This window comes from Ranitomeya imitator, chromosome 7, assembly GCF_032444005.1.
Source record: "Ranitomeya imitator isolate aRanImi1 chromosome 7, aRanImi1.pri, whole genome shotgun sequence".
Classification (NCBI taxonomy): domain Eukaryota; kingdom Metazoa; phylum Chordata; class Amphibia; order Anura; family Dendrobatidae; genus Ranitomeya; species Ranitomeya imitator.
The window spans coordinates 155,304,471-155,332,251 of record NC_091288.1 but is presented as its reverse complement, the minus strand read 5'-3'; the positions used below and the strand labels follow the sequence as shown (position 1 = coordinate 155,332,251).

The 27,781-nt window shown below is 46.0% G+C and overlaps 1 protein-coding gene across 2 annotated transcripts in view; it reads left to right on the top strand.

Moving 5' to 3' along the window:
• The window catches only part of LOC138644980 (hemoglobin subunit beta-2-like), a 214,898-nt gene that overhangs the window by 18,945 nt on the left and 168,172 nt on the right, over positions 1 to 27,781 (top strand). The window contains exon 1 of one of the 2 annotated variants that reach the window (XM_069733935.1): positions 2,721 to 2,742. The exons of the other annotated variant lie outside the window; for it this stretch is intronic. The gene's annotated coding sequence lies outside the window, so the exon portion shown is untranslated. Of the gene's footprint in view, positions 1 to 2,720; positions 2,743 to 27,781 lie in introns of those variants that run through there. 2 annotated transcript variants of the gene reach the window in all.

The window sequence follows — 27,781 nt, the reverse complement described above, 5'->3', positions numbered from 1 at the left end:
CCACTGCCCTGTAGCATTGGCATATGGGGTAAAGAAGAGTGCACCGCCCCAGGTTCCTGGTCGTTGCAGTAATATCATTCTCCTCTAGGGGGGTGGTGTTACGTTTGGAGGCAAAGAAGGACAGCTGAATCCAGGTATCACAAACATGCAGGTAGTTAGTCCCTGACGGGTGGGATCATGTCAGAGGTTGAGACAGAAGTACACGGAGCTGTGCCTGCCCTAAGTGCGGCAGCTTCTAGAAAGAGACACTGAAAGAGAACTGTATTGTAGCGAGTGTGAAGAAGTCATAGCAAAGGAGTGGATATCAAATGAGTTCTGCCCTACACCGGCTGCCTCATTCTGAGGTGCAGGATCCCGGTAGCCGGAACACCGAGGGAGCAACAGTCCTTTATGCCTTGCTCCAGAGACCGGCAGGACAGCTAATTTCATGTTACCTGCCCACGCTATACCCAGGAGGCAAGGTGGCACCCCCTTAGAGGCTGGGGCATGATACACCACGGCGCTAGAGGAAGGCTACTGATTTCTACCTGGACAAGGAGACTGGATTTGCCTCAAAACCGGCCGGACTCTGCCTGCCCTGTGGTCTGGTATCCTGGACTGTGGATGCTGAAGCCTCCAGTAAAAGGTAAAGAGACTGCAACCTTGTGTCCTCGTTCTTCACTGCGCCTCTCACCATCCACCATCTACACAATGGGAAGCCCTGAGGACATACTTCATCGTGGGAAGGTATACCATCTAGCTGCCATAACATCACCCAGCGGACCCCTTAAAGCAGCGCCGGTCACCCTGACTGAATACCACAGGTGGCGTCACGAACATTATCCCTTTAAAGACCTTCCCCTTGAACTCGGATGTCCCAAGGGCCACTGACCGGGTCAGCCACCATGACATCCCCCAATGAACCGAAGGACCCGGTACCGAGTACCCTGCTGCCCTTTCAGGCGCTCCAACAGTTAATGTCACCTTGCTATTGTAAGGTGATATTAAGCCAGCTTAGTAATGAAGATGTGTCAATAAGACACCTATTGATTACTAATCCCAAAATTGTTAAAAGGATAATAAAACACACACACAGTAAGAAAAAATAAATTTAATGAAATAAAACAATACACTCAGTTTGACCATTTTATTGTTACAGATAATCCAAGCAAAGCCCTTGATCTCCTGGAATAAAGTCAAAATAAAAAATCAACAATATATCCATATCAGTCCACTGTACAGACAAGTCCCACGCAGTAATCCATATTTGGGGGCATTTACATTTTATAAGCGGGAGCGCTGCTAATTCAACCGCTCCCAGCTGTAAACGACTGGGGAATGAATCAAATGCAGGGAGTGGAGCTTCGGTGACTAGGTGGGACATCATCGAAGCTGCCCTCCTTGGCGCCATGAACTTAAATGAACTCTTCAGCGTGGGAAAATCAGCTGGCATTTTCCCAGGCTGAAGAGTTAATTTTTAAATGATGTTAATTTCTTTTGGCAGTACAGGGGTAATTGGCCATGTGGGGAGCTCTGGAAGTCTGAGTTCTCAGCTGAGCACAGTTAGTCCCTCCTATCCCATATGTAATCTGGGTCCTGACTGAAACACATTGTCAGAGCTTATGCTGTATGGCTTGGAGGACAGTTGTTTGGAGGTTATATGAGAAGGAGTTTGGTGGATCTATCTGTGACTGTTGCTTGGGTTATGTGTGATAATTCTCTTTCCTTCTCTTACTTTGGTTTTTCCCCATCCTCCACTCCACAGTGCATTCCTCTGTTATATGTGAGTGAATATTTGTATGCCTGGTATTTTCAGTATCCCTTGTACATGTTTCCTTATTCGTCTGGTTTGTTTAAAGCGGTGCATGGTTGCTCCCCTCTTCCCTGGGAGTGTGAAGGTAACAGACGGAGGGTGGATACATGAGATAAGGCAAGGTTGATGGCCTCAGCATCTTCACCTTCAGAAGTAACTTGGGGAATATGGTGAGCTAGGGCACCCCCTAGTGTATGTGACAGAGTAGGAGCATTTTGTACCTGGGTAACCTGACAGCCGAGTCGTGACTTTAGCTCTCACAAAATCCATTTTTTGATCCATTATGAATCCTATTACTGCTCTGACAGGACAATTGAAGCAGCTGGAGGTAGCAGATCTACGCACTGTTGTTTTGCAGTACCCTAATGCTTCAAGTGTACGAATCATTTCTCCCTGGCAAACCGCAGTTGAACCCAAGAATGACTTGCCTGACAGGTTCTCTGGGGTGTGTGACAAGTTTGTAATCTGTACTTTAGGTTATGCAATGTTTCCTCAGGTACAGAGGAGCAACGTGTGGGGATAATAATCTCGCTCCTTCAGGGGGACTCCAAAGCATGGGCGTTTTCTGACCCTTTCGCTTCAGATGACGGAGGAATTTTTTCTGATGCTGGGTCTTATATATGATGACACCGATCGCGTCTCCTTGGCTGAGTCTGCACTGCGCCAGCTCCTACTGTGAGACCGGCTGGCAGAGGAGTATTGCTTTGAGATTCGGAGGTGGTCCACAGACACTAAGTGGAATGACCTCGCACTCCCTAGCCTATCCTGTGAGGGGGCTATCAGTAAGGATGAAGGATGTCTTAGCCCTGTATGAGATTCCAGTTTCCCTCGAGGCGACCATGACTCTGGCTATCTGGGTTGATCGCCGTCTTCGCAAGAGACATAGGGAGACATCCCAATGTGTGGAAGGTCCTGGGCCAAGGGAGATAGAGTCTGAGGAACCCATGCAGGTGGGTGCACCATCGCTTCCTAGAGAACAATCTGTTGTTTGGCACAAAAGGGGGGGTGGTTTTACTGCGGTAAAAAGAGTCAGTTTGTGGACACGTGTCCTTTCCGACCTCACAGTAAAACAACCGCCGGAAAACTAAGAAGCCCAGGTTGCGGGGAGGTTAGCAACCCAGGTGCACTTATCACCACTGTGGGTAGGACACAATTTTTTCTGCCAGCTGTGATTCATTTGGGTGAAACTAAGGTGGTTGTGTCTGCATTTCTGGACAGCGGGGTGTGGTTTAACTTGATTGATGCTAGGTTCGTCCAGGTCCGGGATCCCAATTCACATACTCTGTCCAGACCCATAATCGCCATTGACTCTGCCCCCTTGAGACAGGGGTATTTTACTCAAGTTGTCCGAGGTTTACATCTTCAGGTAGGGGCCATGTACTCTGAAGTAATTGACTGTTATGTGCTAGAGGGTCTGCCCTCCCCTGTGGTTCTTGGGCGTCCTTTGCTCACTCTCCACATGTCACCACTCATTTTGTGGAAGTCGTGACAGCTCTGGTTCTGCTTTAATTTAAGCGTCGTTATTACTCTTGTGCCAGCAAGGATTAATGTCAGTTTCCTTGCTGGCAGCTGCTGTGTTGCTGGTCAGCTGATGTGAGTTGTGACCACTCCCACCATCCAGTAAATAGTCACCTGATGTTTCAGCTGCCTGTTGGTGATAGAGCTAATCTATGTAGACGAGCGCTGTATCTGCTGCTTCTGTGGAGTTCAGGGTCCTATTTCCATATCCTCTGCTGTGTGGTGCTTGGCAGTGGAGCTTGTAGCTAAGTTACTTGTTTATTTTCCTTGTCTGTCTCATGCTTATCACTATCCCCTGTGTTTGTATCATCTGCAGTGATGAGGCTAGCATCCTTGCCAGCCAGTGCACTAGCCAGGGTTCAGTGAGGTGACAGCTAGAGACTAAGCACATGATGGTGACCTGGGAAAGGACCCACATAGGGCATTAGGGGAGCATAGGGATAGGCACATGCTGTATTAGGAGGTGCCCCATCCCTCGTTCCATATTGTTAGGGTCTTCCTCTCCCTTCTCCCATCCGATTTTTGGTGTTTGTTGTGCTGTCCGCTGGACAGACCTTTGTGGGTTGTGACACCACAATCCTGTAGTAGATAGGCAGACTCGGGAAGTGGTAAAGTGAGGTGAGTATTGTCAAGGACACTGCTTGGGTACCCGGCTTGCTAGGGTGGATACTCAGTCTGTGCCTAAATACCTGTCTGACTCTTGGGATGTGTTCTCTTCTTTGTTAAGAAGAAATTTGAGGGATTAGGCCCCTGCCTAGATTTCCGCAAACTCAATCTGTTCATGGTCCGGGTTCCATATCCGTTCCCTCTCATTCCGGACCTCTTTAAACAGATTGTAGGAGCAAAATGGTTTTCAAAACTGGGGCTCAGGGGGGCGTATAGTCTCATTTGCATTAAAGTGGGGGATGAGTGGAAAACAGATTTTAATGTGCCTGAGGGACATTATGAGTACCTGGTGATGCCATTTGGGTTGATAATCGTGGCTACCATCTTTCAGCACTTTGTCAATGGCATCTTTAGTCACCTGGTAGGTAGATTTGTGGTGATTTATCTTGATGACATATTAATTTATTCACCTGACCTTGAGTCACATCAGGTACTTGTCAGGCACATCTTACAAATACTCAGAGACAATAAATTGTCAAACCAGAGAAATGTATATTCTCAGTTGAGGAGATCCCTTTTCTAGGATATGTGTTATCGTCCACTGGTTTTTGCATGGACCCGTCAAAAGTCTGGGCAGTACTGGATTGGAATCGTCCTGAGGATTTGACGGCTTTACAAAGGTTCTTAGGTTTCGCCAACTACTACCGTAAGTTTATCAAAAACTTTTCGGTAGTAGCCAAACTTCTGATGGATATGACTAGTAAGGGGACAGACTTTTCCAAGTGGTCTAGTCTGGCCAGGGAGGCATTCGATACCTTTAAGAGGTGTTTTGCATCTGCACCGATCCTTATACAGCCTGATGTCACTTGACCTTTTATCGTCAAGGTTGATGCGTCTGAGCTCGGAATGGAGGCAGTATTGTCGCAGAGCCCGTCTCCTAGTAAATGGCATCCATGTGCAAATTTTTTTTTTTAAATACTCATCTGCAGAAAGTAATTATGACATAGGTAACAGGGAACTCTTGGCAATTAAGTGGGCTTTTGAGAGTGGTATAATTTCTTGGAGGCAGCGGTTCATCAGGTTAAGGTGATCACAGATCACAAGAGTCTTGTATATTTAAAATCTGTGAAAAGTCTAACGCCTTGACAGGCAAGATGGGCATTGTTCTTCACTAGTATAATTTTTTTGTCACTTATAGGCCCGGGAACAAAAACATTAAGGCTGAAGTCTTATCTCATTGTTTTCCTGGGGAGAAAATAATTGTGAGCCGGTACCTATTCTTCCCAAATTGGCAGTTATAGCGCTATTTGCTCTGATCTTGAAAAGAGATTGCTGATGCTCAGGGGACACCCCTGCTGCCTGTCCAGTAGGGAAACCGTTTGTACCTGTGAATTTTCATCTAAGAGTCCTTAGTGAACATCATGATTTGGTCTTGGCCGGACTTCCTGGTAATAAAACCACCACTGATCTTCTTACGTGGCGGTTTTGGTGACCAGGTGTACATCAGGATGTCTGGGAATATGTAGCCGCCTGCAGTGTCTGTGAGCATTCTAAGACCTCTCATACTCCTCCGCTGGGGTCTCTCCAACCATTGGAGATTCCCAGTAGTCCTTGGACTCACTTGTCTGTCAATTTTATCACAGATCTACCCATGTCGGAGGGGAATACTGTAATTTTGGTGGTGGTGGATAGATTCAGTAATATGTCTCATTTTATTGCATTACCAGCTTTACCGAACACCAATTCCTTGTCACAAATTTTCATCAGGGAAATTGTAAAATTGCATGAGATCCCGACCGATATTGTTTCTGACCGGGGGGTACATTTTGTTTCCAAGTTTTGGAGGACATTTTGCCCCAGTCTGGGAATCCATCCGTCATTCTCTGAATTTCACCAGCAGTCTAATGGGCAAACTGAATGAGTCAACCAGAATCTGGAGACGTATCTTAGGTATTTTGTGTGTGAGAATCAGGAGGATTGGGTTACTTACTTACCGCTAGCCAAATTCACAGTAAATAATTGTTGTCATGAGTCTACTGGTAAGTCCCCATTTTATGAGGTGTATGAGTTCCATTCTCAGTTCAACTCATTTGAGAAGAATTGTTCTTCTGGATTACCTGAGGAAGAACGGTTATCATAATCTATTACATCCGTGTGGCAGGGGGTTACTAATAATTTAAGGAAGAGGGGTCCAAATATAAGAGTGTGGCTGATCGGAGATGTTTGGTGGGTCCGGATCTGTGTATTGGTGACTTGGTATGGTTGTCCTCTAGGAACATTAAGTTGAAGGTTCCATCTTGGAAACTGGGTCCCAGGTTTATCAGTCCTTATAAGTTCGTAGCCATCGTCAATCCCATAGCATTCCGCCTTGCTCTGCCACATACCTTTAGGATCCATAATGTATTTCATCGATCTCTCCTCAAAACATATGTTGCATTTCGGTACCATCACCGCCACCAACATCTTCTGTCATTGTTGATGGAAGCTTAGAATTTCAGATAGCGGAGATCATGGATTCTCGTTTAGTTCATCAGTTGATTCAGTGTCTGGTACAATGGAGGGGATACGGTCCTGAGGAGAGGATGTGAGTACCAGCATCTGATGTCCACACGGACAGACTGGTCCAGTCTTTTCATGTGGCACACCCTGATAAACCTGGTCCTGAAGTTCCGGAGGTCCCTTGTTGAAGGGGGGGGCACTGTCATAGGGTTACCTCAACAGAGAGGAGCCAGCATCTCATTGCTCCTACTCCTGCTCTGAATAGAAGCACTTCACCTTCTTTTTAAATGGTATTAATTTATTTTGGCAGTACAGGCGTTAATCGGCCATGTTAGAAGTTCTGGGATTCTGAGCTCACAGCTGAGCTCAGTTAGCCACTCCTATCCCCTATGTAATCTGGGTCCTGACTGAAACACATTTTCAGAGAAGCTTACACTACATGGCTTGGAGGAGAGTTGTTTGGAGGTTATATGAGGAGTTTGGCGGATCTATTTATGACTGTTGCTTGGATTTGCAAGTGTGATAACTCCCTTTCATCCTCTTACTTTGTTTTTTCCCCATTCTCCACCCCCCAGTTCATTCCTCTGTTATATATGAGTGAATATTTGTATGCTTGGTATTTATTTTCAGTTGCCCTTGTACATGTTGCATTGTTCGTCTGGTGGGTGTACTGCGGTGCACGATGCTCCCTTCTTCCCTGGGAGGGGGAAGGGAACAGACGGAGGTCGGATATAGGAGATTATAGTAGATGAGGCAATGTTGGTGGCCCTGGCATCTTCACCTTCAGAAGTAACCCGGGAAATAGGGCGAGCAAGGGCGCCCCCTAGTGTTAGGGACAGGGTAGGAGCCCCTGGCTCCGGGTCACCAAACAACCAAATCGCGACACCCTGTCCCAGTGGTCATGCTGGTCTTGTTGACTTGTCCTGCAGTGATGATGTGCTGAACCTCTGTTCACCTGACCACTGCAACCAATTACTGGAATCAGTAGTTTTGTACCATTTATGCAGTCTTCACTCGAGTCAGTAATTGGCAGCAGCAGTCATGCGTTCAAGTTCAGCACAAAGGGAGTTAGTTTTGTAGCTAAACCATAACTTAGTGTAGGAACTTAAAGGTCAGTACAGCATATAATAATTTCTGTAAGTATATGTGCATGTGCACATGTTTTTCACGTGGGTATGCTCCATAACCAGTCTGAAAAAGCGATAAAAAAATCCAAAAAGAATGAGCATACGCAGTTATTCAACACCTTCAATTCATTCTCTCCCCCGTCCCCCAGCACCTCCTCCCTCCCCCTCATCTCAGCTGAAGACTTTGCCTCATTTTTCATACATAAGATTGATATCATCAGAGACAGTTTTGGTCGACAACCCCCGAGCCCTTCCTCCCAACTGCCCAGCCCTCCATCTCCAAAACCAACTTCTCCACCATTACAGAAGATCGACTCTCCACTCTACTCTCAAGATCACATCTCACCACCTGTGCCCTTGACCTGACCCCATCCCACTTCATCCCAACCCTAACCCATCTCTTCAACCTATCACTAACAACTGGTTTATTCCCCTCAAGCTTTAAAGATGCCTCAATCACACCTATGCTCAAAAGCCCTCTCTTGACCCATCCTCTGTATCTAGCTTTTGCCCTATATCACTTCCCCCCTATGCCTCAAAACTACTGGAACAACACGTCCATTTTGAACTGTCCTCCCATCTCTCTTCCTGCTCCCTCTTCGACCGCTTACAATCTGGCTTCCGGTCACACCACTACACTGAAACTGCCCTAACTAAGGTCACCAATGACCTATTAACTGCCAAGAGCAAGTGACACTACTCTGTCCTCCTCCTCCTGGACCTGTCCTCTGCCTTTGACACAGTGGACCATTCCTGTTGTGAATTCTGTTGTCAAACTCCCTCCTGTAGTCGTGAATGGTACTTCGGCGAGTTCTGTCCATGGACTCCCTCTGGTGGCTGTGAGTGAAGCTGCTGCTTCTGAGGTTCCTTACACAGGTGACATGGTTTATCCTTTGGTTGGCTGCTCTATTTAACTCCACTCAGATCGTTACTCCATGCCAGATGTCAATGTTCCTGCATAAGTTCAGTTCGCTCTTGGATCTTTCTGGTGACCTGTCTTCTCCAGCAGAAGCTAAGTTCCTGATAGTTATTATTTGTTCATTGTTTCCTTGTCCAGCTGGTTATCATGATTTTGTCTTGCTAGCTGGAAGCTCTGGGATGCAGAGTGGCATCTCCGCACCGTTAGTCGGTGCGGAGGTCTTTTTGCACACTCTGCGTGGTCTTTTGTAGTTTTTTGTGCTGACCGCAAAGATACCTTTCCTATCCTCTGTCTGTTTAGTAAGTCTGGCCTCCCTTTGCTGAAACCTGTTTCATTTCTGCGTTTGTGACTTTCATCTTTACTCACAGTCAATATATGTGGGGGTCTGCCTTTTCCTTTGGGGAATTTCTCTGAGGCAAGGTAGGCTTTATTTTCTATCTCTAGGGCTAGCTAGCTCTTAGGCTGTGAAGAGGCGTCTAGGAAGAGTCAGGAACGCTCCACGGCTATTTCTAGTTGTTGTGATAGGATTAGGGCCTGCGGTCAGCAGAGCTCCCACATCCCAGAGCTTGTCCTGTGCGAGTTTAACTATCCGGTCGTGCCGGGTGCTCCTAACCACCAGGTCCATAACAGTACAGCTGGCCCAAAGTATTAATGCATCTCAATAGAGGGATAAGAGAAGTTCTGAGTAGAGTTGAGCGACCTTGACCTTTTTAGAGTCGAGCCGGGTTTCGCGAAACCCGACTATCTCAAAAGTCGGGTCGAGTGAAATCGGCCGATTATGACGTAAAGTCGGGATCGACCGAAACACGAAACCCAATGCAAGTCAATGGGGCAGCATAGTCGGCAGTGAGTGGGGGCCAGGAAAACACCTAGAGTGCCCATTTTAATGTCAAAACCATCCATTCTTCTTAATGAAGCTTGTCAAGCGTAATTTACCTTATAATAATTGGAAGGCATTTGAAATTGGGGGTCATTTGGCTAAAGTTGTGGTGGGTAGGGCTGGTTCAAGTAATTAGTGGGCCCAGGAAATCTGGACCACGTCACGGCAGTGGAGCAGGGAGAGGTAAGTATTTCAACTTTGCAAGTGCTGTGAACCTGAGCAAGCAGGGGGGGCCCACTCGTTGGCATTGGCACTGGCACAGGGCCCCTCAAAGTACAGCGGTGTGTTTGCACGGCGGGGGCGCCTCCCACCGGCAGCAACACTTTTGCGTACCATGAGAGGCCCTGTGCCAGTGACGTCGCCAACTAGTATTCCTCCCCCCACCTAATGAAGGAACCTGCACTTTCATCTGCACCTTCCTGTTTGTCCCCGTGTAAGGTGGTATGGTATGCGGGAAGGGGGACCTGACTTTCAGCAGGGTCACAATCTTGCAGTGTAGCGTGCACGGGAAATGTTGCGTTATGGGTCAATGTACCAGCAGACTCATCTATCACTGGCTGGGCAATGGGCAGGATGAGGAGGAAACACAGATATAGGCCCAAAGAATAAAGTGGGCTAAATGCAGTTCAAAATTGGTAACACAGGACTAATCAGGGGGCATTGCAGTGGAGGACAACTGGAATGAGAGGCTGACACAGAGAGTAGGCCCAAATCAGTAAGTAGTCGAAATGCAGTTCAAAATTGGCAACAGTAGTAAACAGGCGGCACAGCTTTGTTCAGTGGAGGAGAACAGCAAGGAGTGGCAAACACCGATAGTAGGCCCCAACCCAACTAGTAGGCCAAATGCAGTCTAACATTAACAACTACTTAACGAGCGCCTGAAAACGGAATTTCAGGACAGGAAACCAGGAGAACAGCAAGGAGCGGCAGACACCGATAGTAGGCCCCAAACCAACTAGTATGCCAAATGCAGTTGTTCCGTTTAACCACAATTTAATGAGAGCCTGAAGATAGAAGTTCAGGAAAGGCAACCTGGAGAACACCTTGGAGTGGAACACACCATCTCTCTACACCCCATACCCAATTTGTAGGTCTAATGCAGTGTAGTTTCCAACAACTACTAAACGAGAGCATGATGATCGAAGCATTGGCGAGGAAACCTGGGGAACACCTTGGAGTGGAACACACCATCTCTCTACACCCCATACCCAATTTGTAGGCCTAATGCAGCGTAGTTTCCAACAACTACTAAACGAGAGCATGATGATCGAAGCATTGGCGAGGAAACCTGGGGAACACCTTGGAGTGGAACACACCATCTCTCTACAGTGGAACACACCATCTCTCTACACCCCATACCCAATTTGTAGGCCTAATGCAGCGTAGTTTCCAACAACTACTAAACGAGAGCCGGAAGATCGAAGCAATGGAGAGGAAACCTGGGGAACACCTTGGAGTGTAACACACCATCTCTCTACACCCCATACCCAATTTGTAGGCCTAATGCAGCGTAGTTTCCAACAACTACTAAACGAGAGCCGGAAGATCAAAGCAATGGAGAGGAAACCTGGGGAACACCTTGGAGTGTAACACACCATCTCTCTACACCCCATACCCAATTTGTAGGCCTAATGCAGCGTAGTTTCCAACAACTACTAAACGAGAGCCGGAAGATCGAAGCAATGGAGAGGAAACCTGGGGAACACCTTGGAGTGTAACACACCATCTCTCTACACCCCATACCCAATTTGTAGGCCTAATGCAGCGTAGTTTCCAACAACTACTAAACGAGAGCCGGAAAATCGAAGCAATGGAGAGGAAACCTGGGGAACACCTTGGAGTGTAACACACCATCTCTCTACACCCCATACCCAATTTGTAGGCCTAAAGCAGCGTAGTTTCCAACAACTACTAAACGAGAGCCGGAAGATCGAAGCAATAGAGAGGAAACCTGGGGAACACCTTGGAGTGTAACACACCATCTCTCTACACCCCATACCCAATTTGTAGGCCTAATGCAGCGTAGTTTCCAACAACTACTAAACGAGAGCCGGAAGATCGAAGCAATGGAGAGGAAACCTGGGGAACACCTTGGAGTGTAACACACCATCTCTCTACACCCCATACCCAATTTGTAGGCCTAATGCAGCGTAGTTTCCAACAACTACTAAACGAGAGCCGGAAGATCGAAGCAATGGAGAGGAAACCTGGGGAACACCTTGGAGTGTAACACACCATCTCTCTACACCCCATACCCAATTTGTAGGCCTAATGCAGCGTAGTTTCCAACAACTACTAAACGAGAGCCGGAAGATCGAAGCAATGGAGAGGAAACCTGGGGAACACCTTGGAGTGGAACACACCATCTCTCTACACCCCATACCCAATTTGTAGGCCTAATGCAGCGTAGTTTCCAACAACTACTAAACGAGAGCCGGAAGATCGAAGCAATGGAGAGGAAACCTGGGGAACACCTTGGAGTGTAACACACCATCTCTCTACACCCCATACCCAATTTGTAGGCCTAATGCAGCGTAGTTTCCAACAACTACTAAACGAGAGCCGGAAGATCGAAGCAATGGAGAGGAAACCTGGGGAACACCTTGGAGTGTAACACACCATCTCTCTACACCCCATACCCAATTTGTAGGCCTAATGCAGCGTAGTTTCCAGCAACTACTAAACGAGAGCCGGAAGATCGAAGCAATGGAGAGGAAACCTGGGGAACACCTTGGAGTGGAACACACCATCTCTCTACACCCCATACCCAATTTGTAGGCCTAATGCAGCGTAGTTTCCAACAACTACTAAACGAGAGCCGGAAGATCGAAGCAATGGAGAGGAAACCTGGGGAACACCTTGGAGTGTAACACACCATCTCTCTACACCCCATACCCAATTTGTAGGCCTAATGCAGCGTAGTTTCCAACAACTACTAAACGAGAGCCGGAAGATCGAAGCAATGGAGAGGAAACCTGGGGAACACCTTGGAGTGTAAGACACCATCTCTCTACACCCCATACCCAATTTGTAGGCCTAATGCAGAGTAGTTTCCAACAACTACTAAACGAGAGCATGAAGATCGAAGCAATGGAGAGGAAACCTGGGAAACACCTTGGAGTGGAACACACGATCTCTCTACACCCCATACCCAATTTGTAGGCCTAATGCAGCGTAGTTTCCAACAACTACTAAACGAGAGCATGATGATCGAAGCATTGGCGAGGAAACCTGGGGAACACCTTGGAGTGGAACACACCATCTCTCTACAGTGGAACACACCATCTCTCTACACCCCATACCCAATTTGTAGGCCTAATGCAGCGTAGTTTCCAACAACTACTAAACGAGAGCCGGAAGATCGAAGCAATGGAGAGGAAACCTGGGGAACACCTTGGAGTGTAACACACCATCTCTCTACACCCCATACCCAATTTGTAGGCCTAATGCAGCGTAGTTTCCAACAACTACTGAACGAGAGCCGGAAGATCGAAGCAATGGAGAGGAAACCTGGGGAACACCTTGGAGTGTAACACACCATCTCTCTACACCCCATACCCAATTTGTAGGCCTAATGCAGCGTAGTTTCCAACAACTACTAAACGAGAGCCGGAAGATCGAAGCAATGGAGAGGAAACCTGGGGAACACCTTGGAGTGTAACACACCATCTCTCTACACCCCATACCCAATTTGTAGGCCTAATGCAGCGTAGTTTCCAACAACTACTAAACGAGAGCCGGAAGATCGAAGCAATGGAGAGGAAACCTGGGGAACACCTTGGAGTGTAACACACCATCTCTCTACACCCCATACCCAATTTGTAGGCCTAATGCAGCGTAGTTTCCAACAACTACTAAACGAGAGCCGGAAGATCGAAGCTCAGGAAAGGTAACCTGGGGAACACCTTGGAGTGTAACAAACCCTCTCTCTACACCACGGAAGGGCTGATTCTTAGGAAGGAAGGCTGTCGGAAAGAAGCAGGGCGCGTCCGAGGGTGATTATATTCTTATTAGGTATATACTCACCCTCGGACGCGCCCTGCTTCTTTATTTGTAATGAATGTTTATTTGCAATGTGGTTTTGACTTACTCTATTTTTTTGGTAAATAATGATTTTATTATTTTCATTGTTTTGCATCTTCTTGGCAATAATATAAAGAAGACGCGACAGGACAACACTCGGTGGATGCCATATCTGTGTTTAAAATTGAAAAAACCTTTCAGTTAACTACTTGCAGGAGAAAGTTATTGTAGCTGGTGGCCATTTTTAGTACTGTACCAGATTTTTGTTGTATGTGTTTGTTTTTAATGTTAAAATGTCTGCATTTGATATCTCTCCAGTATTTTCTTTTTTATAAGCAAAATACTTATTTTTATATTTTCTGATGTTGGTTCCAGGGGTACACGGGCAGCAGTGGTGTGGTCAGTGGAGGCCTAGTGGAAGGAGTGACCGCAGACAGGCATCGAAGGCCTAAAATAATAACACATGGCTGTAGGCAATTTTAAATTGGTTACAGGGGTACACGGGCAGCAGTGGTGTGGTCAGTGGAGGCCTAGTGGAAGGAGTCACCGCAGACAGGCATCTTAGGCCTAAAATAATAACACATGGCTGTAGGCAATTTTAAATTGGTTACAGGGGTACACGGGCAGCAGTGGTGTGGTCAGTGGAGGCCTAGTGGAAGGAGTGACCACAGACAGGCATCGAAGGCCTAACATAACAAAAATGTCAATACAATGGTATTGTCAGTGGCAGGCATTGAAGGATGTCAGCGCATAGACTAAACATTGGTGGAGCTGTGAGATAATTTTGCAAGTGGTAGAGCACTGTTTGAGCTGGGGTGGGGGGAAACTGTCTTGTGGCCGGCGGTACAGGCCCAGGGCCCCTCATATTACAACGGTGTGTCTGACGTTGGGTGCGCACCACCACCGCCAGAGACACTTTATTGTACTTGGAGGGACCCAGTGGCAGTGCCGTCGACCAAAAGCGGGCTCACCCACCTCTTCAGACAAACTGCACTCTCACGGGTGCTGTCGCCAAGTGTCGATACCACGGCCCCGTGTGGGGAGTTTGGCCATTTAGTGAGGTGTAAACATGTCGTATGCTGGACAATCAGGTGCAGAAAATTACGAGATTGGAAAAGGCATTCAGAATAGTCCACAGGCAAGACCTTTTCATAGGAAAGCTAGGTGTCAGCCGGGCAAGGTGGGGCAAAAGATTTCGAAATCCAGTTGTGGTTCATTTTAATGAAGGTTAGATCATCTACATTTTGGGTAGCCAGACGAGTCCTTTTTTCTGTTAGTATTGAACCTGCAGCACTGAATACTCTTTCTGATAGGACACTAGCTGCCGGGCAAGCAAGCTCCTGCAATGCATATTCTGCCAATTCTGGCCAGGTGTCTAATTTTGATGCCCAGTAATCAAATGGGAATGACGGTTGAGGGAGAACATCGATAAGGGATGAAAAATAGTTTGTAACCATACTGGACAAATGTTGTCTCCTGTCACTTTGAATTGATGCTGCAGTACCTGTCCTGTCTGCGGTCATAGCAAAATCACTCCACAACCTGGTCAGAAAACCCCTCTGGCCAACGCCACTTCTGATTTCTGCCCCTCTAACTCCTCTGGTCTGCTGGCCCCTGCAGCTCGTGTGAGAACGATCACGGGCGCTGTGTGCAGGGAATGCCAGAAGCAAACGGTCAACAAGAGTTGATTGTTTGGTTGCTAATATTAGTTCCAAGTTCTCATGTGGCATTATATTTTGCAATTTGCCTTTATAGCGAGGATCAAGGAGGCAGGCCAACCAGTAATCGTCATCATTCATCATTTTAGTTATGCGTGTGTCCCTTTTGAGGATACGTAAGGCATAATCCGCCATGTGGGCCAAAGTTCCAGTTCTCAAATCTGCGGTTGTGCTTGGTTGAGGGGCAGTTTCAGGCAAATCCACGTCACTTGTGTCCCTCAAAAAACCAGAACCCGGCCTTGCCGCGCCACCAATTTCCAGTGGCCCCGGAAAAGCTTCCTCATTAAAAATATAATCATCCCCATCATCCTCCTCGTCCTCCTCCTCCTCTTCGCCCGCTACCTCGTCCTGTACACTGCCCTGGCCAGACAATGGCTGACTGTCATCAAGGCTTTCCTCTTCCTCAGCTGCAGACGCCTGATCCTTTATGTGCGTCAAACTTTGCATCAGCAGACGCATTAGGGGGATGCTCATGCTTATTATGGCGTTGTCTGCACTAACCAGCCGTGTGCATTCCTCAAAACACTGAAGGACGTGGCACATGTCTTGAATCTTCGACCACTGCACACCTGACAACTCCATGTCTGCCATCCTACTGCCTGCCCGTGTATGTGTATCCTCCCACAAAAACATAACAGCCCGCCTCTGTTCACACAGTCTCTGAAGCATGTGCAGTGTTGAGTTCCACCTTGTTGCAACGTCTATGATTAGGCGATGCTGGGGAAGGTTCAAAGAACGCTGATAGGTCTGCATACGGCTGGAGTGTACGGGCGAACGGCGGATATGTGAGCAACGTCCACGCACTTTGAGGAGCAGGTCGGATAACCCCGGATAACTTTTCAGGAAGCACTGCACCACCAGGTTTAAGGTGTGAGCCAGGCAAGGAATGTGTTTCAGTTGGGAAAGGGAGATGGCAGCCATGAAATTCCTTCCGTTATCACTCACTACCTTGCCTGCCTCAAGATCTACAGTGCCCAGCCACGACTGCGTTTCTTTCTGCAAGAACTCGGACAGAACTTCCGCGGTGTGTCTGTTGTCGCCCAAACACTTCATAGCCAATACAGCCTGCTGACGTTTGCCAGTAGCTGCCCCATAATGGGAGACCTGGTGTGCAACAGTGGCAGCTGCGGATGGAGTGGTTGTGCGACTGCGGTCTGTGGACGAGCTCTTGCTTCTGCAGGAGGACGAAGAGGAGGAGGAGGGGGTGCGAACGGCTACAGCCAATTGTTTCCTAGACCGTGGGCTAGGCAGAACTGTCCCAAACTTGCTGTCCCCTGTGGACCCTGCATCCACCACATTTACCCAGTGTGCCGTGATGGACACGTAACGTCCCTGGCCATGCCTACTGGTCCATGCATCTGTTGTCAGGTGCACCTTTGTGCTCACAGATTGCCTGAGTGCATGGACGATGCGCTCTTTAACATGCTGGTGGAGGGCTGGGCTTTTCTGGAAAAAAAGTGTCGACTGGGTAGCTCGTAGCGTGGTACAGCGTAGTCCATCAGGGCTTTGAAAGCTTCGCTTTCAACTAACCGGTAGGGCATCATCTCTAACGAGATTAGTCTAGCTATGTGTGCGTTCAAACCCTGTGTACGCGGATGCGAGGCTAAGTACTTCCTTTTTCTAACCATAGTCTCATGTAGGGTGAGCTGGACTGGAGAGCTGGAGATCGTGGAACTAACGGGGGTGCCGGTGGACATGGCAGACTGAGAGACGGTGGGAGATGGTATTGTTGCCACCGGTGCCCTAGATGCAGTGTTTCCTACTACGAAACTGGTGATTCCCTGACCCTGACTGCTTTGGCCTGGCAAAGAAACCTGCACAGATACTGCAGGTGGTGCGGAAAATGGTGGCCCTACACTGCCGGAAGGGATGTTGCGTTGCTGACTAGCTTCATTGGCCGAGGGTGCTACAACCTTAAGGGACGTTTGGTAGTTAGTCCAGGCTTGCAAATGCATGGTGGTTAAATGTCTATGCATGCAACTTGTATTGAGACTTTTCAGATTCTGTCCTCTGCTTAAGGTAGTTGAACATTTTTGACAGATGACTTTGCGCTGATCAATTGGATGTTGTTTTAAAAAATGCCAGACTGCACTCTTTCTAGCATCGGATACCTTTTCAGGCATTGCAGACTGAGCTTTAACCGGATGGCCACGCTGTCCTCCAACAGGTTTTGGCTTTGCCACGCGTTTTGGGCCAGATACGGGCCCGGCAGATGGAACCTGTTGCGATGTTGATGCCTGCTGCGGCCCCTCCTCCTCCGCTTCAGAACTGCTGCCGCCTGCACCCTGTTCCCCCAATGGCTGCCAATCGGGGTCAAGAACTGGGTCATCTATTACCTCTTCTTGTAGCTCGTGTGCACCTTCGTCTGTGTCACCGTGTCGGTCGGTGGTATAGCGTTCGTGATGGGGCAACATAGTCTCATCAGGGTCTGATTCTTGATCAGCACCCTGCGAGGGCAATGTTGTGGTCTGAGTCAAAGGACCAGCATAGTAGTCTGGCTGTGGCTGTGCATCAGTGCACTCCATGTCAGATTCAACTTGTAATGGGCATGGACTGTTAACTGCTTCACTTTCTAAGCCAGGGACGGTATGTGTAAAGAGCTCCATGGAGTAACCCGTTGTGTCGCCTGCTGCATTCTTCTCTGTTGTTGTTTTTGCTGAAGAGGACAAGGAAGCGACTTGTCCCTGACCGTGAACATCCACTAACGACGCGCTGCTTTGACATTTACCAGTTTCACGAGAGGAGGCAAAAGAGCTAGAGGCTGAGTCAGCAAGATAAGCCAAAACTTGCTCTTGCTGCTCCGGCTTTAAAAGCGGTTTTCCTACTCCCAGAAAAGGGAGCGTTCGAGGCCTTGTGTAGCCAGACGACGAACCTGGCTCCACAGCTCCAGACTTAGGTGCAATATTTTTTTTCCCACGACCAGCTGATGCTCCACCACTACCACTACCCTCATTACCAGCTGACAATGAACGCCCCCGGCCACGACCTCTTCCACCATACTTCCTCATTGTTTTAAAAACGTAAACAAACTAACGGTATTTGTTGCTGTCACACAAATTACACGGTGAGCTATAACTTCAGTATGATTTAGCTACCCCTTTACAGGTGAGTGAGACCACAACGAAAATCAGGCACAATGTTACACACTCTGTTGTTGGTGGCAACAAATGAGAGAGATGCCACACACGCAGGACTGTCACTGAAGCACAAATGTAAATATTAATCTCCCACTGATTTGATTTTTTTTTTTTTTTAAGGGAGACTTTAGGAAAAAAAAATAATAGAATAAAATGATTTTTTCAGGAAGAATTTAGAAACCAAATAAAATAAAATGATTTTTTCAGGGAGAATTTAGAAAACAAATAAAACAAAAAAAGGCTTTCTATGGCCCACTGAGTGAGAGATGACGCACACAGGAGTCAGGAGTGGCACACAAGCCCAGAGGCCAATATTTATCTCCCACTGATTGATGTAGTGATTTTTTCAGGTAGATTTTGGAACCCAAATCAAGCTAAAAAAAATAATAGGCTTTCTATGGCCCACAATTGGAGAGAGAGAGAGAGATGGCACACCCAGGAGTCAAGACTGGCACACAAGCAGAAAGGGCAATATTAATCTCCCACTGATTTTTTTTTTTTTTTTTCAGGGAGACTTTAGGAAAAAAAAAAAAATAGAATAAAATGATTTTTTGAGGAAGAATTTAGAAACCAAATAAAATAAAATGATTTTTTCAGGGAGAATTTAGAAAACAAATAAAACAAAAAAAGGCTTTCTATGGCCCACTGAGTGAGAGATGACGCACACAGGAGTCAGGAGTGGCACACTAGCCCAGAGGCCAATATTTATCTCCCACTGATTGATGTAGTGATTTTTTCAGGTAGATTTTGGAACCCAAATCAAGCTAAAAAATAATAGGCTTTCTATGGCCCACAATTGGAGAGAGAGAGAGAGAGATGGCACACCCAGGAGTCAAGACTGGCACACAAGCAGAAAGGGCAATATTAATCTCCCACTGATTTGTTTTTTTTTTTTTTTTTTTTCAGGGAGACTTTAGGAAAAAAAAAATAGAATAAAATGATTTTTTCAGGAAGAATTTAGAAACCAAAGAAAATAAAATGATTTTTTCAGGGAGAATTTAGAAAACAAATAAAACAAAAAAAGGCTTTCTATGGCCCACTGAGTGAGAGATGACGCACACAGGAGTCAGGAGTGGCACACAAGCCCAGAGGCCAATATTTATCTCCCACTGATTGATGTAGTGATTTTTTCAGGTAGATTTTGGAACCCAAATCAAGCTAAAAAAATAATAGGCTTTCTATGGCCCACAATTGGAGAGAGAGAGAGAGATGGCACACCCAGGAGTCAAGACTGGCACACAAGCAGAAAGGGCAATATTAATCTCCCACTGATTTGTTTTTTTTTTGTTTTTTTTTCAGGGAGACTTTAGGAAAAAAAAAATAGAATAAAATGATTTTTTCAGGAAGAATTTAGAAACCAAAGAAAATAAAATGATTTTTTCAGGGAGAATTTAGAAAACAAATAAAACAAAAAAAGGCTTTCTATGGCCCACTGAGTGAGAGATGACGCACACAGGAGTCAGGAGTGGCACACAAGCCCAGAGGCCAATATTTATCTCCCACTTTTTTTTTTTGTTCCAGGGAAAATTTATAAACCCAATAAAAAAATTAATATATAGGCTTTCTATGGCCCACTATCTGAGAGACAGAGAGAGATGGCACGCTTAGGACTGGCACACAAGCCCAAAGGCCAATATTAATCTCCCTTTTTTTTTAAGGGAGAATTTATAAAACCAAAAAAAAATAAATAAATAGGCTTTCTATGGCCTACTATTTGTGAGAGAGATGGCACGCTCAGGACTGGCACACAAGCCCAGAGGCCAATATTAATCTCCCTTTTTTTTAAGGGAGAATTTATAAAACCAAAAAAAAATAAATAAATAGGCTTTCTATGGCCCACTATTTGTGAGAGAGATGGCACGCTCAGGACTGGCACACAAGCCCAGAGGCCAATATTAATCTCCCACTTTTTTTTTTCCAGGGAAAATTTATAAACCCATTAAAAAAAATAAAAAATAAATAGGCTTTCTATGGCCCACTATCTGAGAGAGAGAGATGGCACGCTTAGGACTGGCACACAAGCCCAAAGGCCAATATTAATCTCCCACTGATTGATTTATTGATTTTTTCAGGTAGAATTTAGAACCCAAATAAAGCAAAAAAAAAAAAAAAGGGCTTTCTATGGCCCACTGAGTGAGTGATGATGCACACAGGAGTCAGGAGTGGCACACAAGCCCTGAGGCCAATATTTTTCTCCCACTGATTGATGTAGTGATTTTTTCAGGTAGATTTTAGAACCAAAATCAAGCAAAAAAATAAATAGGCTTTCTATGGCCCACTGAGTGAGTGATGATGCACACAGGAGTCAAGAGTGGCACACAAGCCCTGAGGCCAATATTTTTCTCCCACTGATTGATGTAGTGATTTTTTCAGGTAGATTTTATAACCCAAATCAAGCAAAAAAATAAATAGGCTTTCTATGGCCCACTGAGTGAGAGATGACACAGACAGGGATGGCACTCTAGCAGAAATGTCAATCTTAATCTCCCACAAAAAAAAAAAAAAAAAACAGGGAGTGTCCTTCAATTACTATCTCCCTGCAGTAATCTCAGCCAGGTATGGCAGGCAGCAATAAGGAGTGGACTGATGCACAAATTAAATAAAAAGTGTGTACAAACCAAAAAGATAGCTGTGCAGAAAGGAAGGAACAAGAGGATTTGTGCTTTGAAAAAAGCAGTTGGTTTGCACAGCGGCGTACACACAGCAATGCAGCTATCAGGGAGCCTTCTAGGGCAGCCCAATGAGCTACAGCGCTGAGGGGGAAAAAAAAAAAAATGTAGCTTCCACTGTCCCTGCACACCGAAGGTGGTGTTGGGCAGTGGAAATCGCTACAGCACAAGCGGTTTGGTGGTTAATGGACCCTGCCTAACGCTATCCCTGCTTCTGACGAAGCGGCAGCAACCTCTCCCTAAGCTCAGATCAGCAGCAGTAACATGGCGGTCGGCGGGAACACCCCTTTATAGCCCCTGTGACGCCGCAGACAGCAAGCCAATCACTGCAATGCCCTTCTCTAAGATGGTGGGGACCAGGACCTATGTCATCACGCTGCCCACACTCTGCGTTTACCTTCATTGGCTGAGAAATGGCGCTTTTCGCGTCATTGAAACGCGACTTTGGCGCGAAAGTCGCGTACCGCATGGCCGACACCGCACAGGGGTCGGATCGGGTTTCATGAAACCCGACTTTGTCAAAAGTCGGCGACTTTTGAAAATGTTCGACCCGTTTCGCTCAACCCTAGTTCTGAGACCATTTTTTTTTCTTTGCACTGTTTTGTCTTTCTTTTCCCCTAAACCTTTGGGTGGTTCAGGACACAGGTGTAGATATGGACATTCAAGGTCTGTCCTCTTGTGTGGATCATCTCACTGCAAGGGTACAAAACATTCAAGATTTTGTGGTTCAGAATCCTATGTTAGAGCCTAGAATTCCTATTCCTGATTTATTTTCTGGGGATAGATCTAAGTTCTTGAATTTCAAAAATAATTGTAAACTGTTTCTAGCTTGCGTGGTGACCCTCAAGACTGGGCATTTTCCCTTGCGCCAGGAGATCCTGCATTGCGTGATGTTGGTTCCTTTTTTTCTGGCGCTTGGATTGCTTTATGATGAACCAAATTCAGTGGATCAGGCAGAGAAAATCTTGCTGGCTTTGTGTCAGGGTCAGGATGAAGCGGAGGTGTACTGTCAGAAGTTTAGAAAGTGGTCTGTGCTTACTCAGTGGAATGAGTGTGCCCTGGCGGCAATTTTCAGAAAGGGTCTTTCTGAAGCCCTTAAGGATGTCATGGTGGGATTTCCCATGCCTGCTGGTATGAATGAGTCTATGTCATTGGCCATTCAGATCGATCGACGCTTGCGTGAGCGCAAAGCTGTGCACCATCTGGCGGTATTCTCTGAGCATAGGCCTGAGCCTATGCAGTGTGATAGGACTTTGACCAGAGCTGAACGGCAAGAACACAGACGTCGGAATGGGCTGTGTTTTTACTGTGGTGAATCCACTCATGCTATCTCCGATTGTCCTAAGCGCACTAAGCGGTTCGCTAGGTCTGCCACCATTGGTACGGTACAGTCTAAATTTCTTTTGTCCGTTACTCTGATTTGCTCTCTGTCGTCCTATTCTGTTATGGCATTTGTGGATTCAGGCGCTGCCCTGAATTTGATGGACTTGGAGTTTGCCAGGCGCTGTGGTTTTTTCTTGGAGCCCTTGCAGTATCCTATTCCATTGAGAGGAATTGATGCTACGCCTTTGGCCAAGAATAAGCCTCAGTACTGGACTCAATTGACCATGTGCATGGCTCCTGCACATCAGGAGGATATTCGCTTTTTGGTGTTGCATAATCTGCATGATGTGGTCGTTTTGGGGTTGCCATGGCTACAGGTCCATAATCCGGTGTTGGATTGGAAATCTATGTCTGTGTCCGGCTGGGGTTATCAGGGGGTACATGGTGATGTTCCATTGTTGTCAATTTCGCCTTCCACTCCTTCTGAAGTCCCAGAGTTTTTTTCAGATTACCGGGATGTATTTGAAGAGCCCAAATCCGGTGCCCTACCTCCTCATAGGGATTGCGATTGTGCTATTAATTTGATTCCTGGTAGTAAGTTTCCTAAGGGCCGTCTGTTTAATTTATCTGTGCCAGAGCACGCCGCTATGCGGAGTTATATAAAGGAATCCTTGGAGAAGGGTCATATTCGCCCGTCGTCGTCACCATTGGGAGCAGGGTTCTTTTTTTGTGGCCAAGAAGGATGGCTCTTTGAGACCTTGTATTGATTACCGCCTTCTTAATAAGATCACAGTCAAATTTCAGTATCCTTTGCCGCTGCTGTCTGATTTGTTTGCTCGGATTAAGGGGGCTAGTTGGTTCACCAAGATAGATCTTCGAGGGGCGTATAATCTTGTGCGAATTAAACAGGGCGATGAATAGAAAACAGCATTTAATACGCCCGAGGGCCATTTTGAGTACCTGGTTATGCCATTCGGGCTTTCTAATGCTCCATCTGTGTTTCAGTCCTTTATGCATGACATCTTCCGAGAGTACCTGGATAGATTCATGATTGTATATTTGGATGACATTTTGGTCTTTTCGGATGATTGGGAGTCTCATGTGAAGCAGGTCAGAATGGTGTTCCAGGTCCGTCGTGCGAATTCCTTGTTTGTGAAGGGGTCAAAGTGTCTCTTTGGAGTTCAGAAGGTTTCATTTTTGGGTTTCATTTTTTCCCCTTCTACTATCGAGATGGACCCTGTTAAAGTTCAGGCCATTTATGATTGGACTCAGCCGACATCTGTGAAGAGCCTGCAGAAGTTCCTGGGCTTTGCTAATTTTTACCGTCGCTTCATCGCTAATTTTTCTAGTATTGCTAAACCGTTGACTGATTTGACCAAGAAAGGTGCTGATGTGGTCAATTGGTCCTCTGCGGCTGTAGAGGCTTTTCAGGAGTTGAAGCGTCGTTTTTCTTCTGCCCCTATGTTGTGCCAGCCAGATGTTTCGCTCCCGTGTCAGGTCGAGGTTGATGCTTCTGAGATTGGAGCAGGTGCTGTTTTGTCGCAAAGAAGAGGCTAATTTGCATATTCCAGGTGCCTTCTGGGAAAAGCGAAGAGTCTCCCTAAGCTAGAAGATCGTTGGGTACAGCCGGGACCAGCTGATTGGAAAGCATCACCAAACTGCGCGCCTTATGGCGCGCGAATTTTTGCCTGTAGGACATTATTGCAAGAGAGCTTGGCTGAGTAGATTACACAAGAAGGAAAACACCCAGCAAGTCAGCAGGATCTAGGAGCAACATGGCAGATGTGACAACCTACATGGTGAGCTGCAGCATGTGCTACATGTTCACAGATCGACCAGAAGAAGAATCAAATTTCACCTGTCAGACGTGTAGACTAGTGGCCGTTTTAGAAGAAAAGGTGCGGGGTCTGGAAGAAAGAATAGCAACTTTGAAACTCATCAAAGAGAATGAAGACTTTCTAGACAGAACAGAAGCATCTCTACTGGTCACAGAAGGTGAAAAAAGTGTCAGAGAACCTCCAAAAGCAGATGAGTGGAAGCATGTGACCAAAAGAAGCAAGAAGACCATGGAGAAATCACCAACCACACAACTAAAGAACCGATATCAAATCTTTGTAGAGGATGAAGATGGCACACCTAAGGATGAAGCAATACCAGCAAGCAAAAAAGAAAAGGGCACACAGCAACAAGTGACAGCAAAAAGTACAGCCAAGAAGCAACGAAGAGTGGTGGTGGTGGGAGACTCACTACTGAGAGGCACAGAAGCAGCCATCTGCAGACCGGACATAACTGCAAGAGAAGTATGCTGCCTTCCAGGTGCGATGATCAAGGATGTGAGCGATAGGATACCAAAGCTCTTTAGCTCCAAGGACGTCCACCCATTTCTTCTGATACATGTTGGCACCAATGACACGGCAAGGAAGGACCTAACGACAATCTGCAAAGACTTTGAAGAGTTGGGGAAGAAAGTAAAGGAACTGGATGCACAGGTAGTTTTTTCTTCTATCCTTCCAGTAGACGGGCATGGCACCAGGAGATGGAACAGGATCCTTGATGCAAACAACTGGCTAAGACGATGGTGCAGACAACAAGGATTCGGATTCCTGGACCACGGTGTGAATTACTTGTACGATGGACTCCTCGCCAGAGACGGACTACACCTCAACAAACCTGGGAAACACACATTCGCCAGAAGACTCGCTACACTCATCAGGAGGGCGTTAAACTAGAAGAAGAGGGGACGGGAAGAAAAACATTAGACTTGAACAAAGAAGATCCAGGAAAACATACTCAGAAGGGAGGTAAGAACATTTCTAAAACAATCCACAGTGAGGAGATTGGAACAAAACAAAATCCTCTAAACTGCATGCTCGCAAACGCCAGAAGCCTGACAAACAAGATGGAAGAACTAGAAGCAGAAATATCTACAGGTAACTTTGACATAGTGGGAATAACCGAGACATGGTTAGATGAAAGCTATGACTGGGCAGTTAACTTACAGGGTTACAGTCTGTTTAGAAAGGATCGTAAAAATCGGAGAGGAGGAGGGGTTTGTCTCTATGTAAAGTCTTGTCTAAAGTCCACTTTAAGGGAGGATATTAGCGAAGGAAATGAGGATGTCGAGTCCATATGGGTCGAAATTCATGGAGGGAAAAATGGTAACAAAATTCTCATTGGGGTCTGTTACAAACCCCCAAATATAACAGAAACCATGGAAAGTCTACTTCTAAAGCAGATAGATGAAGCTGCAACCCATAATGAGGTCCTGGTTATGGGGGACTTTAACTACCCGGATATTAACTGGGAAACAGAAACCTGTGAAACCCATAAAGGCAACAGGTTTCTGCTAATAACCAAGAAAAATTATCTTTCACAATTGGTGCAGAATCCAACCAGAGGAGCAACACTTTTAGACCTAATACTATCTAATAGACCTGACAGAATAACAAATCTGCAGGTGGTCGGGCATCTAGGAAATAGCGACCACAATATTGTGCAGTTTCACCTGTCTTTCACTAGGGGGACTTGTCAGGGAGTCACAAAAACACTGAACTTTAGGAAGGCAAAGTTTGACCAGCTTAGAGATGCCCTTAATCTGGTAGACTGGGACAATATCCTCAGAAATAAGAATACAGATAATAAATGGGAAATGTTTAAGAACATCCTAAATAGGCACTGTAAGCGGTTTATACCTTGTGGGAATAAAAGGACTAGAAATAGGAAAAACCCAATGTGGCTAAACAAAGAAGTAAGACAGGCAATTAACAGTAAAAAGAAAGCATTTGCACTACTAAAGCAGGATGGCACCATTGAAGCTCTAAAAAACTGTAGGGAGAAAAATACTTTATCTAAAAAACGAATTAAAGCTGCCAAAAAGGAAACAGAGAAGCACATTGCTAAGGAGAGTAAAACTAATCCCAAACTGTTCTTCAACTATATCAATAGTAAAAGAATAAAAACTGAAAATGTAGGCCCCTTAAAAAATAGTGAGGAAAGAATGGTTGTAGATGACGAGGAAAAAGCTAACATATTAAACACCTTCTTCTCCACGGTATTCACGGTGGAAAATGAAATGCTAGGTGAAATCCCAAGAAACAATGAAAACCCTATATTAAGGGTCACCAATCTAACCCAAGAAGAGGTGCGAAACCGGCTAAATAAGATCAAAATAGATAAATCTCCGGGTCCGGATGGCATACACCCACGAGTACTAAGAGAACTAAGTAATGTAATAGATAAACCATTATTTCTTATTTTTAGGGACTCTATAGCGACAGGGTCTGTTCCGCAGGATTGGCGCATAGCAAATGTGGTGCCAATATTCAAAAAGGGCTCTAAAAGTGAACCTGGAAATTATAGGCCAGTAAGTCTAACCTCTATTGTTGGTAAAATATTTGAAGGGTTTCTGAGGGATGTTATTCTGGATTATCTCAATGAGAATAACTGTTTAACTCCATATCAGCATGGGTTTATGAGAAATCGCTCCTGTCAAACCATTCTAATCAGTTTTTATGAAGAGGTAAGCTATAGGCTGGACCACGGTGAGTCATTGGACGTGGTATATCTCGATTTTTCCAAAGCGCTTGATACCGTGCCGCACAAGAGGTTGGTACACAAAATGAGAATGCTTGGTCTGGGGGAAAATGTGTGTAAATGGGTTAGTAACTGGCTTAGTGATAGAAAGCAGAGGGTGGTTATAAATGGTATAGTCTCTAACTGGGTCGCTGTGACCAGTGGGGTACCGCAGGGGTCAGTATTGGGACCTGTTCTCTTCAACATATTCATTAATGATCTGGTAGAAGGTTTACACAGTAAAATATCGATATTTGCAGATGATACAAAACTATGTAAAGCAGTTAATACAAGAGAAGATAGTATTCTGCTACAGATGGATCTGGATAAGTTGGAAACTTGGGCTGAAAGGTGGCAGATGAGGTTTAACAATGATAAATGTAAGGTTATACACATGGGAAGAAGGAATCAATATCACCATTACACACTGAATGGGAAACCACTGGGTAAATCTGACAGGGAGAAGGACTTGGGGATCCTAGTTAATGATAAACTTACCTGGAGCAGCCAGTGCCAGGCAGCAGCTGCCAAGGCAAACAGGATCATGGGGTGCATTAAAAGAGGTCTGGATACACATGATGAGAGCATTATACTGCCTCTGTACAAATCCCTAGTTAGACCGCACATGGAGTACTGTGTCCAGTTTTGGTCACCGGTGCTCAGGAAGGATATAATGGAACTAGAGAGAGTACAAAGGAGGGCAACAAAATTAATAAAGCGGATGGGAGAACTACAATAACCAGATAGATTAGCGAAATTAGGATTAATTAGTCTAGAAAAAAGACGACTGAGGGGCGATCTAATAACCATGTATAAGTATATAAGGGGACAATACAAATATCTCGCTGAGGATCTGTTTATACCAAGGAAGGTGACGGGCACAAGGGGGCATTCTTTGCGTCTGGAGGAGAGAAGGTTTTTCCACCAACATAGAAGAGGATTATTTACTGTTAGGGCAGTGAGAATCTGGAATTGCTTGCCTGAGGAGGTGGTGATGG